This window comes from Pan paniscus, chromosome 9 (assembly GCF_029289425.2).
Source record: "Pan paniscus chromosome 9, NHGRI_mPanPan1-v2.0_pri, whole genome shotgun sequence".
NCBI classification, from domain to species: Eukaryota; Metazoa; Chordata; class Mammalia; order Primates; family Hominidae; genus Pan; species Pan paniscus.
This window is the reverse complement of record NC_073258.2, coordinates 131,354,727-131,369,411: the sequence shown is the minus strand read 5'-3', so window position 1 is coordinate 131,369,411 and position 14,685 is coordinate 131,354,727. Positions and strand designations below refer to the sequence as shown.

Sequence of the window (14,685 nt, the reverse complement as noted above, 5' to 3'; positions counted from 1 at the left end):
TATATGGCAGGTGGGGAGTTGAGGGAATGACAGAACTGCCCCACATATGGGACAGACTGTCCCACAACGCTCAGCTGGCCATCTTGCAAAGGCCACGGATGCTACTGATCATAAAGGAGAACAGGCGAAAGAATTTGGATGATCCATTGTTTTTCAGAAAATACAAATTAAAATATTACTCATAACATTATAGTTGTCTTTTAAGTGATAGTTAATCCTTTTGAGATTTTTAACTATGGTAAAATAAACATAACACTTACCATTATAACTACTTTTAAGTGTACAATTTTACAATTTAGTGGCATTAAGGATATCCCAAAATGATGTGAAATCATCACCACTATTTCCAGAAACTTTTTATCATTTCAAATAGAAACCCTATATTCATTAAACAATAACTCCCAATATTTTTTTAACCCTTGCCCCCAGCCCCTAGTAACCTCTATTCTACTTTCTGTCTCTATGGATTTGCCTTTTCTAGAAACTCATATAAGTGGAATCATATAGTATTTGTCCTTTTGTGTCTAGCTTATTTCACTTAGCATACTATTTCTAAGGCTTATGCATATGAATCCACATGTGATTTCACATACGGACCACAAAGCTCAGCTGGCCATCTTGCCAAGACTCTAGATGCTATTGACCACAGAGGAGAATGAGGAAAAAGAATTTGGATGAGGCCGGGAGTGGTGGCTCATGCCTGTATTCCCAGCACTTCGTGAAGCTGAGACAGGCAGATCATTTGAGGTCAGGAGTTCAAGACCAGCCTGGGCAACATGCTGAAACCCAGTCTCTACAAAAAAAAAAAAAAAAAAAAAAAAAAAAAAAATTATCCAGGAGTGGTAGTGCATGCCTGTAATCCCAGCTACTTAGGAGGCTGAGGCACAAGAATCGCTTGAACCTGGGAGGCAGAGGTTGCAGTGAGCCGAGATCATGCCACTACACTCCAGCCTGGATAACAGAGTAAGACTCTATCTCAAACAAAAAAAAAAAAGAAAAGAAAAAAAGAATTTGGATGAGTTATTATGACCCATTGCTTCTTGGCTGAATTTCATTTTTTATTAAGGCTGAATAATATTCCATTGTATGTATATACCAGATACTGTTTATCCATCCATCTCATTAATAGACATTTGGATTGTGTCCACCTTTTGGTTATTATGGGTAAAGTTATAATGAAAACTGGTGTATAAGCCTTTGTTTGAATTCCTGCTTTTAGTAATTTTGGGTATACATCTAGGTGTGGAATTGCTAGATCATGTGGTAATTTTATGTTAAGTTATCTGAGGAACAAATGGTTTTCCACAGCACACGTGACAGTTAACATTCATGCTAGCAATGTGCAATGGTTCCAATTTCTCTACATCCTCAACAATATTTGTTATTTTTCCTTTTTTTAAATAACATTTCTCCTATATGAAGTGGACTAACTGCAGTTTCTATTTACACTTCGCTAATGTCTAGTGATGTTGAGTATCTTTTCATGTGCTTATTGGCCATTTATATATATTCTTTGCAGAAATATCTAAGTATTTAGATATTTTGCCCATTTTTGAATTGGGTTGCTGTGGGGGCTCTTTATATATTCTAGATATTAATCCCTCATGAGCTATGTAATTCATGAATATTTTCTCCCATTCTGTGGGTTGCTTTTTCACTCTCTTGATATAGTGTCTTTTGGTGCACAAGAGGTTTTAGTTTTGATGAAGTCCAATATATCTATTTTTTTTCTTTTGTTACCTATGCTTTGATGTCATATCCAATAAATCATTGCCTAATGCAGTGTCATGAAGATTTGTCCTATGTTTTCTTCTAAGAGCTCTGTAGTTTTAGTTCTTACATTTAGATGTTTATTACTTTAGGTATTTTGAGTTAATTTTTGTATATGGTGTTAGGTAGGGGTCCAACTGTATTCTTTTATATGTGCACATATAGTTTTCCCATCACCAACTGTTGAAAAGACTGTCCTTTCCCTTATTAAATCTTCTCAGCACCCTTACTGAAAATCAATTGACCATATATGAGAAGATTAATTTCTGAACTCTCTAGTCTGTTTCATCCATCTGTATGTCTGTTCTGTTGCCAGTTCCATACTGTTTTGATTTCTTAAACTTTGAAATAAGTTTTGAAATCAGAAAGTGTGACTCATTCAACTTTGTTCTTATTTTTCAAAAATATTTTAGCTACTCAGAGTCTCTTGAGATTACATGTGAATTTTAGGATGGGTTTTTCTATTTCTTAGAAACCTGCCATTGGTATTTGATAAGAATTACATTACATCTGCAGATTTCTTTGGGAAGTATTGTCATCTTAACAATAGTAAGTCTTCTGATTCATGGACATGAAATGTCTTTCCACTTGTTTATGTCTTCTTTAATTTCTTTCAGCAATGTTTTATAGTTTTCATCATACAAGTCTTTTACCTCCTTGGTTAAATGTATCCCTAAATATTTTATTCTTTTTGATACTATTAGAAATGAAATTGTTTTCTTCATTTCTTTTTGGATTATTCACTGCTAGTAAATAAAAATGCAATTGATTTTTATGCATTGGTTTTGTATCCTGCAAGTTTAATGAATTCATTTATTAGCTCTGTTTTGTGTTTGGAATTTTTAGGGTTTTCTACATATAAGATCATATTAGCTGCAAAGAGAGATAATGTTACTTTTTTTTTCCAATCTGAATGCATTTTATTTCTTCTTCTTGCCTAATTGCTTATCTAGAACTTCTAATACTATGTTCAATAGAAATAACAAAAGCAGGCATCCATGTCTTCTTCCTGCAATCCTAGAGGAAAAGCTTACAGTCTTTCACAATTGAGTATGACATTATTTATGGGTTTTTCATATATGGCCTTTACTAATAGTTTCCTTCTATTCCTAGTTTTTTAGTCTTTTTTATCATGACAGTGTGCTGAATTTTGTCAAATTATTCTTCTACATTAAGATGATTACGTGTATTTTGTCATTCTATTAATGTGGTATATTACATTTATTGATGTTCAGATATTGGAACATCCTTCCGTTGTAGGAATAAAACCCACTTGATCAAGGTGTATAATCCTTTTACTATGCTCCTGAGATGCAATAAACCATACAAAAGATCAACAAATTCAGGGGTTTGTCCTTTGAAAGAATAAATAAGATTGATAGACCACTAGCTAGACTAATAAAGAGAAAAAGAGAGAAGATCCAAATAAGTGCAATGAGAAATGACAAACGAGCATAACCACTGAACCCACAGAAATACAAAAAATCCCTCAGAGACTATTATGAACACCTCTATGCACGCAAACTGGAAAATCCACAAGCAATGGATAAATTCCTGGAAACATACAACCTCCCAAGATTAATCCAAGAAGAAATTGAAACCCTGAACAGACCAATCATGAGTTCCAAAATTGAATAGTAATAAAATGCCTATCAACCAGAAAGAGCCCAGGACCAGACAGATTCACAGCTGAATTATACCAGATGTACAAAGAATAGCTGATACCATTCCTGCTGAAACTATTTCCAAAAAAAATTGAAGACGAAGGACTCTTCCCTAACTCAATCTATGAGGCTAGCATCATTTTGATACCAAAACTAGGCAGAGACAAAACAAAAAAGGAAAACTTCAGGCCAACATCCTTAATAAACATAGATGCAAAAAACCTGAATAAATTACTAGCAAACCAAATCCAGCAGCGCATCAAAAAGCTAATCCACTGTGATCAAGTGGGCTTTATCCCTGGGATGCAAGGTTGATTCAACATATGCAAATCAATAAATGGATTCATCACATAAACAGAACTAAAAACAAAAACCACATGATCATTTCAATAGATGCAGATAAAATTCAACATCCTTTCATGTTAAAACCCTCAAAAAACTAGGCATTGAAGGAACATATCTCAAAATAATAAAAGCCATCTATGACAAATCCATAGTCAACATTATACTGAATGGGCAAAAGCTGAAAGCATTACCCTTGAGAACTGGAACAAGATAAGGATGCCCACTCTCATCACTCCTAATCAACATAGTACTGGAAATTACAACCAGAGCAATAAGGCAAGAGAATGAAATAAAAGGCATCCAAACAGGAAGACAGGAAGTCAAACTATCTCTGTTTGAAGATGATATGATTCCGCAACTAAAAAACCCAGTGGTCTCTGTCCAGAGCTCCTAGATCTGATAAACAACTCCAGCAATTTCAGGATACAAAATCAATATATAAAAATCAGCAACATTTCTGTGCACAAACAACATCCAAGCTGAGAGCCAAATCAAGAACACAATCCCATTCTTAATAACCATAAAAGATTAAATTACCTAGGTATATGGCTAACCAGGGAGGTGAAAAATCTGTGTAATGAGAATTACAAACCATTGCTCAAAGAAATCAGAGACAACACAAACAAATGGAAAAACATTCTATGCTCATAGATTGGAAGAATCAATATTGTTATAATTGCCATACTGCCCAAAGCAATTTACAGATTCAGTGTTATTCCTATCAGACTACCAATGACATTCTTCACAGAATTATTTAAAAAACTATTATTTTAAAATTCATATGGAACCAAAAAAGAGCCGAAAAGCCAAAGAAATTCTAAACAAAAATAACAAAGTTGGAGGCATCACATTACCTGGCTTCAAACTATACTACAAGGCCATAGTAACCAAAGCAACATGATATTGGTACCAAAACAGACACATAGACCAATGGAACACAATAGAGAACCAGAAATAAAGCCACATGCCTACAACCATCTGATCATCAACAAAGTTGACAAAAACAAGCAATGGAGAAAGAACTCCCTATTCAATAAATGGTGCTGGGATAACTGGCTAGCCATATGCTGAAGATTGAAACTGGACACCTTCCTTACACCACATACAAAAATCAACTTAAGATGGATTAAAGACTTATATGTAAAACCTAAAACTATAAAAACCCTAGAAGAAAACCTAGAAAGTACCATTCTGGACACAGGCCCTGGCAAAGATTTTATGATTAAGATGACAGAAGCAACTGCAACAAAAACAAAAATTGACAAACGGGAATTAATTAAACTAAAGAGACTCTGCACAGCAGAAGTAACTATCAACAGAGTAAACAGACAAACTACAGAATGAGAGAAAATATTTACAAGTTATACATCCAACAAAGGTCTAATATCCAGAATCTATAAGGAACTTAAACAAAATTTATAACACAAGCAAAAGACAAACAACCTCATTAAAAAGTAGGCAAAAGACATGAACAGACACTTTTCAAAAAAAGACACGCATGCAGCCAACCAGCATATGAAAAAACACTCATCACTGATCATTAGGGAAATGCAAATCAAAATCACAATGAGATACCATCTCACAGCAGTCAGAATGGCTATTATTAAAAAGTCAAAAAATAGCAGATGCTGGTGAGGTTGCAAAGAAAAGGGAAGGCTTAATCACTACTGGTGAGAGTGTAAATTACTTCAGCCACTGTGGAAAGCAATTTGGCAATTTCTCAAAGAACTTAAAACAGAACTATCATTCAACCCAGCAATCCCATTATTGGATATATGCCCAAAGGAATATAAATCATTCTACCATAAAGACATGTGCATGTGTATGTTTATTGTAGCACTATTGACAATAGCAAAGACATGGAATCGACCTAAATGCTCAACAGTAGACTGGATAAAGAAAATGTGGTACATATGTACCATAGAATACTATGTAGCCATAAAAAAGAACAAGATTGTGCCCTTTGCAGCAGCATGGATGAAGCTGGAGGCCATTATGCTAAGTGAACTAACATACGAAGAGAAAACCAAATACTGCATGTTCTCGCATATAAGTAGGAGCTAAACATTGAGTACACATGGGCACAAAGAAGGAAACAACAGACACCAGGTCCTACTTTAGAGTAGAGGGTGGTAGAAGGGTGAGGATTGGAAAACTTCTATTGGGTACCATATTTATTACCTGGGTGACAAAACAATCTGTACACCAAACCCCTGTGACATGCAATTTACCTATATAATGAAACTGCATGGTACAGTGGTACATGTGCAGTTTTGTTATATAGGTAAATTGCATGTCACTGGGATTTGGTGTACATGTTTAAAAGAAAAGTTTAAAAAATGCTCCTGAACTTAGTTTACTAGTATTTGGTATTTGCTTGTATTTAGTGTTTGCCACTATTGATGAATGGTTATTAATGGCTATTTAATAATTTGCATTCAATAACATCCTTCAGTCATAATTGTGCCTCTCATGGACAGCTAACAAGTGTGTCCATCATTGATCTGGGAGGATCCTTCATGCTCCATCTCATTTATATCCACCTTCACTGCCACTGGCTCCCACTGTTCTGGATTTTCTCCACCATAGATTAGTTTGGCCTGTCGTTGAGCATCGTGTAAATAGATTTACCCAGGAGGTAGCCTTGTGTGTCTGGCTTTTTTCACTCAGCATGCCATCTTTTTCATATTCATCAATGTTGTTTTCTGTCTGTATTTGATCCTTTTCATTGTCCAAAACAAGTCCATTGTATGGATGGACTGCAATTCACCCTTTGATGAAAATTTATTTGGATTTTTACCTGTTTTTGGCTACTGTGAATAAAGCTGTGATGAACTCTTGGGTTAGAAAAAAAAAAGGTGTGTTGTTTAGTTTCCACACATATTTCCTTCTGTTTTCCAGTTTTCCTTCTGTTTCTAGTTTTCATTGTGATCAGAAAAGATGCTTTGTATGATTTGAATCTTTCTAAATGTATTGACTTATTTTGGGGCCTAACATATGATCTATCCTGGAGAATGTTGCAGGTATACTTGAGAAAAATGTATATTTTGCTATTGTTGGGTGATATTCTTTGTATGTATGTCTGTGAAGTCTACCTGGTTTATAGTGTTGTTCAAGTCTTCTTTGTCCTTACTGATTATCTGATTGTTCTACCCATTATTAAAAGTGGAATATTGAAGTCTCCAACTATTGTTGTAACAATATTTATCTCTCCCTTCAATTTTGTCAATATTTGCTTCATGTGTTTTGGAACACTGATGCTTGATGCATATATATTTACAATTGTTACGTTTTTCTGATAATTGACTCTTTTTTCAATATAAAACATATTTTTTTGCCTTTGGAACATTTTTTGATTTAATGTCTGTTTTGCCTGGAATTAATACAGCCACCCAGTTCTCTTTTGGTGACTATTCATATAGAATATCTTTTACCATTCTTTCACTTTCAACCTATTTGTCTCCTCAGATCTAAAGTGAATCTCTTGCACATAGCATATAGTTGAATCTTTTTTTATAGTCCATTCTACTGATCTGTGCCTTTTTACTGGAGAACTTAATCTATTTACATTTAAAGTAATTACTGATTAGAAAGAACTTACTCTTGCCATTTTGCAAATGCCTTCTGTCTTTTATTTTTTCCATTACTGCCTTGTATGGGTTTAGCTGATATTTCATAGTGATACATTTTGAGTCCTTTCTCAATTCCTTCTTTGTATAGTCTACAGATACATTTTTTGTGGTTACCATGGGGGTCATATATAATATCCTAAAGTTGAAGCAATTTAATTTGGATTTATACCAGCTTAACCTTAATCACATACCAAAACTAATCTTACGTAGCTCTGCCCTCTTCTTTTATGTTATTGATGTCACATATTACATCTTTATGTATTGTCTAATTAAGAAATTTACAATTATTTTATTCCTTTGTCTTTTAAATTCTATAGAAAATAAAAAGTAAAAATATCAGTCAAAATGATGATAATATCAGCTTTTATATTTGCCCATATATTCACCTTTACTGGAGATCTTTATTTCTTCATACAGCTTTGAGTTGCTATTTAGCATTCCTTCATTTCATTCCGAAGAACTCCTATTAGCATTTCTTGTTGGGCAGTGCTAGTTTAAATGAGCTCCTTCAGATTTTGTTTACTAGAATGTCTTAATTTCCCTTTTATTTTTAAAGGACAGTTTTGCCAGATACACAATTTTTGGTTTTCAAGTTTTTTCCTTCAGCATTTTAAGGTCACTGCCTTCTGGCCTTCAAATTATCTAATAAAAATTTAGCTAATAATTCTATTGAGGACTTGATGTGCATGATTGATATGGTTTGGCTCTGTGTCCCCACCCAACTCTCATCTTGAAGTTCCAATAATTCCCATGTGTTGGGGGAGGGACCCAGTGGGAGATGATTGAATCTTGGGGGCAGGTCTTTCCTGTGCTGTTTTCATGATAGTGAATGGGTCTTATGACATCTGATGGTTTCAAAAACAGGAGCTTCTCTACACAAGCTCTCTTTTTGCCTGCAGCCATCCATGTAAGATGTGACTTGCTCCTCCTTGCCTTCTGCCATGATTGTGAGGCCTCCCCAGCCATATGGAGCTGTAAGTCCAATAAACCTCTTTCTTTTGTAAATTGCCCAGTCTCAGCTATGTCCTTAGCAGCAGCATGAAAACGGACTAATACAATGATGAATCACAATCTCTTACTGATTTCAAGATTCTCTCTGTCTTGTACTTTCAAGAGTTTGATGATAACATGTCAGTGTGATTCTCTTTGAGTTTATTGTACTTGAAGTTGTTGAGATTCTTGGATTTGTAGATTCATATCTTTCATCAAAGTGGGGAAATTTTCAGCTACTGTGTCATCAAATAACCTTTCTATTAATTTCTCCCTTTTCTCCTTCTGGGACTCGTGCAGTGCATATGTTGGTCCACTTGAGGGTGTGCACAGGACCCTTAGGCTCTTTTCACTTTTTAAAATTCTTTTTTGTTCTGTTCCTTAGACTTGATCATTCCAATTGTCCTATCTTCACATCCACTTATTCTTCCTTCAGCCTGCTCAAATCTGCTATTAAATCCCTCTATTAAAATTTTTACTTCAGTTACAATATTTTTAGCTCCAGAGTTTCTGTTTTGTTCCTTTATAAAATTTCCATCTTCTCATTTCAGTTTTGCATTGTTTTCCAGATTTTCTTTAGTTTTTTTGTTTATGTTTTCCTTTAGCTCTTTGAACATATTTGGTTGTTAATTTCTTATCATGGGTGTATTGTTATCCTTTCAGTTCAAGGGTTAAGTTTCCTAAAACTAGTGACTATGTCCACACTTAATGCAATTTTGTGTCCACAGCATCATATAATGGAAAGATGATATACCCTGCTATGAATAAACATGAGTTCAGATCTCATCTCTTGCTATATGATTCTATACGAGTCCCTTAACCTCAATCTCTGCCTCTCAGCTTCCTCAAAATGTTGGTCATGATAATAACTGAGGTGGTGAATGTGAAAATGCCTGTTATAAATAGAAACCTGGGAACATGGTATTTATTTTACATAAATTGTGGCAGTGAACACATTATTTTAAATGACACATACCTATTTATCTTTCTAATTAATTATTTCCTGTGTGCTAAGGTATGGGGTCACCAAATCTAGACTAATCAAAGCTCATATTTGTTTTTGACCCAAGCCCAGCATTCTTTTGGCACTACCACTGCTCTTTTCCTATTTCTGCAATCCATTCTGCCTACTTGAAAAGACAGCTTTAAAAGACAACTTAGCCCCACAGACAATAGATAATTTACTTTGGAACACTCAGCCTTCTCAGATTTTAGCTTGCAAACACAGTAGACTCAGCTGATAGAAGTAATGAAACCACCACATGCAACCTTCCTTGAAATACTTGTGATTATTGGTTTTTAGCTCTCTACATATATTTGTGTAAATGTACCTATGTATTTTTGAACTATATCTCTTGACCAATTCAGCCAACTGCAGTGATAGGAAAGGAAATGGTTAGGAATGAGGGGTGAAAAATAATTATCTGCTCTTTTCTTTGTCTGTGTTTAGAACCAACTGAGACTGGAAGATCCAAATATCAACTTAATTACTGACAAAACTGTTCGAAAATGTAACCTAAATTTGCATCAATAACAGGCTTCCTAACACCAAGTTCTGAAATTCAACAGACTTAACCACTCAGCCATAGCAGTTCCAGCCCATCAGCAAAAGCAGAACCTACCCTCTAAAATCTCTGCTGCAGAAGCAGAGCAGAATATTAGTGCCTCAGGTAGATACAAGGAGCATGAAGAGAGGGGAGGGGCTGAGCTGCGCTTGCCCAGTTCCTGATCCCCGATTTACCAATCAGAATGATTGCTTCCCCTTCAAGTACACCTTGATTTACAAATCTTCTGGGAACCAAGTTCTTTTGAAAAGAGACAATCTGAGCAAAGAGAGGGCCTCCCCAGCTGGATGCACAGAGGCTGGCACTGAGGAGAGACAGCAGGCTGCTGCCTAACTTTCCAAGGGAAGAGAGAAAGGAGGTGTCCTGATGCAACAGGGAGAGAAACCACAGCCTGGCACATACCATCATGCCTCACATTCCATTTCTGCCCCTGGTAACGGTTTCTGACAACAAAATGTGGCTGGAATGCATACTCGTGTTAAATTACCGCTCTTGCCTGAGATAAGATAAAAGACATTTCTCTTGTTTGGGCTACTAAACAGAAACTAGATCATAGGTGGTACTGCATAATGGCTCAGGAGCCAGGTTGCCAGCATTGTTATCCCTGCTCTGTGTCCTAAGACCAATTACTTAAGCTCTTGGTGCTTTGGTTTCTTCATCTGAAATAAAGTGAATGTTGATAGTGCCTACCTCATAGGGTTGTTTTGAGGCTTACATAAATTAATATATGTAAACTACTTAGAACAGGATCTCTGAGTGCTTCATAATTACTGGCCATCATTACCTGAGTCTCAGTTATCTTTACTAAAGAGAAGGCGAGGAGGGATGAACTATTCAGAAATTGGCTTCTTATACAGAAACATACTCCCTTAAACATATATTGCTCATTTTCCAGTCCCAATATCCTCTGCTTTGGAGAGCCTGGGAGTTGAATGGGGATATATTAGGAATATATTAGGAAAAATTTGTAAGAACACCACTGAGATTTGGCAATGAGAGGAAAGGCATGTGATCGCAGCATTCCGCTATGTGTACAAGGGTCATTCAAATTCCCATTTCCTCTCCTTTCTAAAAGCTGCCATGACACCCATCAACCCAAGTCATGGCTCACCCTGCTTCATATGTGAGGGGAGGGTGGGAAGAGTACAGAGTGGGTGGTTCCTTGAAGTCAAGGGCTTCTCTCCCTATGTGTGAGTCTTGTTACTTCAGAATGGACCATGGGCTTCGCCATGGTTGAGACCAAGGCAGGGTATAACTGCTTCCAGCTCTAAGGGCTTTTGCTGGACTATTAAGAGGAATTGAATCATTGGCAGCTCAAGAGGGGCCAGGCAGGGCTGGGGCTGGGCAGGAGAGAGAAAACCAACCCCACATGAGGAGTCAGGAGCCAAATGGCAGGCCAGAGCCAGTATCTAATGGCTGTGACTCAGAGGCCAGGGGAGCACAAAGGAGCTAAGCAGGCCACTGGGATGATCCGAGCTGCGGGACAAAGTGGGCTAACAGGGGGTCTCCAATCCCAGCAAGACCACCTTTCAGGCTCTCCAAAGGAGTCCCAGCAGAGAAACAAAGGTAGCATACAGATCAGTCAATAGGTTGTCAGATGAATTCAGAAGCAAGAACTAAGGGTTTCACAGTAGGTTAGGGCAGGACTCTGAGCACCAAAGATAGTCAGGGCTTCCTGGGGGTCCTATATACTGGGGTGCTGGTGAGGAAACTGAGACAGAACCCTTATACCCCAGGAGTTGGCCTTCTTTGTGGAGACTGACATTTGGAACATAAAGTAATAATTGTAATTGCTGTTACCATTTATTAGATATCTACTCTGCCAGGAACTGGGCTTACATTCACATTTTTTGTCTCTTTGAATCCTTACAATAACCTCAGAAGCACTGGTATTATCCTTCACACACTGAGATGTAAGTTCTATGCCTTGGGCCAAGGGACTTGGTTTGTTTCATTCCCAGCTATGTACTCAGAACCAAAAATAGCATGTGCCAGTCCAGAAAAGGAACTTAATATTTGCCGCATATTTATCTCTGTTTTCCAGTGAGGGCACTAAAGCTTAGAAAGGTAAAGTGTCTTTCACAGAGTTCCACAGATTGTGAACAAAAAGTCAGAATCCAAACCTAGGTATGTCTGAGCCCTAAGTTTGTGCTTTTTTCCATTTTTCTACTCCGACTATCATAAAAAGAATGTTGGCCTCACGTCAGGATAACCCAGCATCTAGTTTCAGTTCTACCTCTAACTGTGTGACCTCGGGCAACTGGCCTTGTTTCTCTGGGCTTCAATTTTCTTCTCTGGAAATGAAAGGGCTCAGAGCAGCTCGTGTCCAAGATTCCTTCCAGCTCTCTGGTTCTGCGCCTTCCACGGCTCAAGGGAGCCCCATGGGATTGGTCTGAGTCACACTGGAGGGCTCTCAGGAAGCGGTGACTTGGAAGGGTCGGCTGATGGGCGGCCTGACCAGAAACGTGGAAAATGTGGGGCAAGCAGCTGCTAGAGTGAAAGAACAGCCGGTGGGAGTCTGGCTCTGTCTCCCATCAGGAAGATATTGAATTTCCTCACCCTCGTGGGGAAGTGGCTGCTGCTGCTCTAGCCCAGGGAAACCGACATTTTGCAGCTCTGGGAGTTAAGCAGCTCATGTTTTCAGAGCCTTGTGACCAATCCAGTAGAGTGAGGGGGCCAGTGATCTCTGGTGATTAGACCTAGTTGACATTTGAGGACTATAAGATCCTGAATGCAGAATACTCATTCTAGCCATAGTCACAAAATCCCCTTAATTAAAATTTCATTTTCAACTTAGGTTTTAAACTCTCTTGCTCAGTAAGGTTCATCTATTTAAAACACAGCAGCCCAGAAGCATGAACTTAAAACAACCGTGGAGTTGCTTTGAATTATGTGCTGTGTAAAAGATGCCTAGTATCAGATTTAACAAAGTTTTACTGCCTCGGCTTTAATGCTATTATTAAGAATAATTTGTGTATGTTTGTACAGGCTTACTCCCCAAAGTTCATATTGTTTTCTTCCCAGGAACTCAAAAGCAGCTCACACGCAGTCTTTGACATCCCTTTCTCCCCTCTGTAGCTCCCTTTGTTCAGTGAGGTGAAGAAAAAGGCCTTGTTACATTACAGTGGAGATGTTTAAGCTTCTGGGAGACAGGGCATCTTCCAGAATCTGGTGAAAGCTGTGAGTCATCTCCACTTCCACCACGCTTCCATCCCCAAATCACACGAGCACATACACACAAAAAGTTCCATGCCACTTCAACTGTTCTGGAGCTCCCTAAGCAAATCCACAGAGGTCTCTAATGCTAGGTTAACTCTGGGTTATTTTAATACATGGTGCTGGAACAACTGCAAAAACAAAAATACAATGGGAGGTTGAGGCTGCGGTGAGCTGTGATTACACCACTGCACTCCAGCCTGGGCAACAAAGCCATACTCTGTCTCAAAAATCATAACAATAATACATTAAGAAAAAAAATTGAACCTTGATGCTTACCACACACCATATCTAAACATTAACTTAAAATGGATCATAGACCTACAACTAAGTGCTAAAACTACAAAAACCCTAGAAGAAAATCTTTGTGACTATGGGTCAGGCAGAGTCTTCTTAGATATGACACAGAAAACATGACCTAGAAAAGAGAAAAGTGATAAATTGGACTTCATCAAAATGAAAGGCTTTTAGTCTTTGGAAAACATTGTTAAGAAAATAAGACAAGCCACACATTGGGAGAAAACATGTGTAACACGTCCATCTCTGTCCATGTTTGCTCACATTTCAGTGTTAACTCTTAGCTTTATAATAAAATGGAAAGGATACCTTTTAATGGGGCATCGCACTAACTGAAATAAAATTGGGTTCTGTGACCAGGGCAGAGAAGAGGAACGCACACTGGGTAAGCAACCAAGAGTGTGCTACATGTACAATATAAAATTATAAAAGAAAATAGAATCTCAGCAGGTGGTAACCAAGCAGGTCCCACAAGTCTGATCCTGTCTACTGCAAGGTAGTAAGGGCAGAACATCATCTCTGCCCTGGATTCCCATCTGTGCCTAACACAAAGGAAGCCAGGAGAGAGAGCTCATGTGCTGATCTGGAATGCACAGACTACAGAGAAAGGGGCAGAAGAGGAGAGACCACCATGGGTGGAGCTGTCCACAAGGTGTGTGGAGGACACGGTCCTGAACTTGGCCTTCAATGCATGGGATGTCAGGAAGCCAGAGGAAGGAGAGCAGGCCTTGGACTAGAGCATGGAAACAGGTGTTGGGTGCTACCTTCAAGGACCAAGAAGGCAACATGCCCTATCACAGCAGGAGGTGCGTGCTGAGAACAGGAGTTGAAATTGCTCTGAGCCAGGTCAAAGTAGAGGCTGAAAGTGCCAGCCAGGGAATTTGGGGCTTGACGACAAAGTGGACTGGCTCTCCTAGAACCATGGGGTGACTTGATGAAAGTTGATTCATTCAGATCTGCTGCTTCTCCTCCAAACAGGACCCTGGTGGTGGACTTTCTCCACATCCACCTTCAGGGAAGATGCACTCATTCATTTCAGCAGAGGAACGTCCCTCTTGCTGCACCAGTCACAGGCATTGGTCATGGAGCACCAGGGCTCTCTACTGCGGAACCTCATGCAGTCTCGCAGGCTTTCTCAGCACAGCACCCAAAAAACATTACCAAGTAGTCAGAACAGGCATTTGGGACACACCCAGCATGGTGGGG

At 38.2% G+C, this 14,685-nt stretch overlaps 1 long non-coding RNA gene across 1 annotated transcript in view; it reads right to left on the bottom strand.

Moving 5' to 3' along the window:
* LINC02873 (long intergenic non-protein coding RNA 2873) overlaps nucleotides 1–14,685 on the bottom strand; it is a 42,548-nt gene that overhangs the window by 27,482 nt on the left and 381 nt on the right. The gene's annotated exons all lie outside the window — the stretch shown is intronic.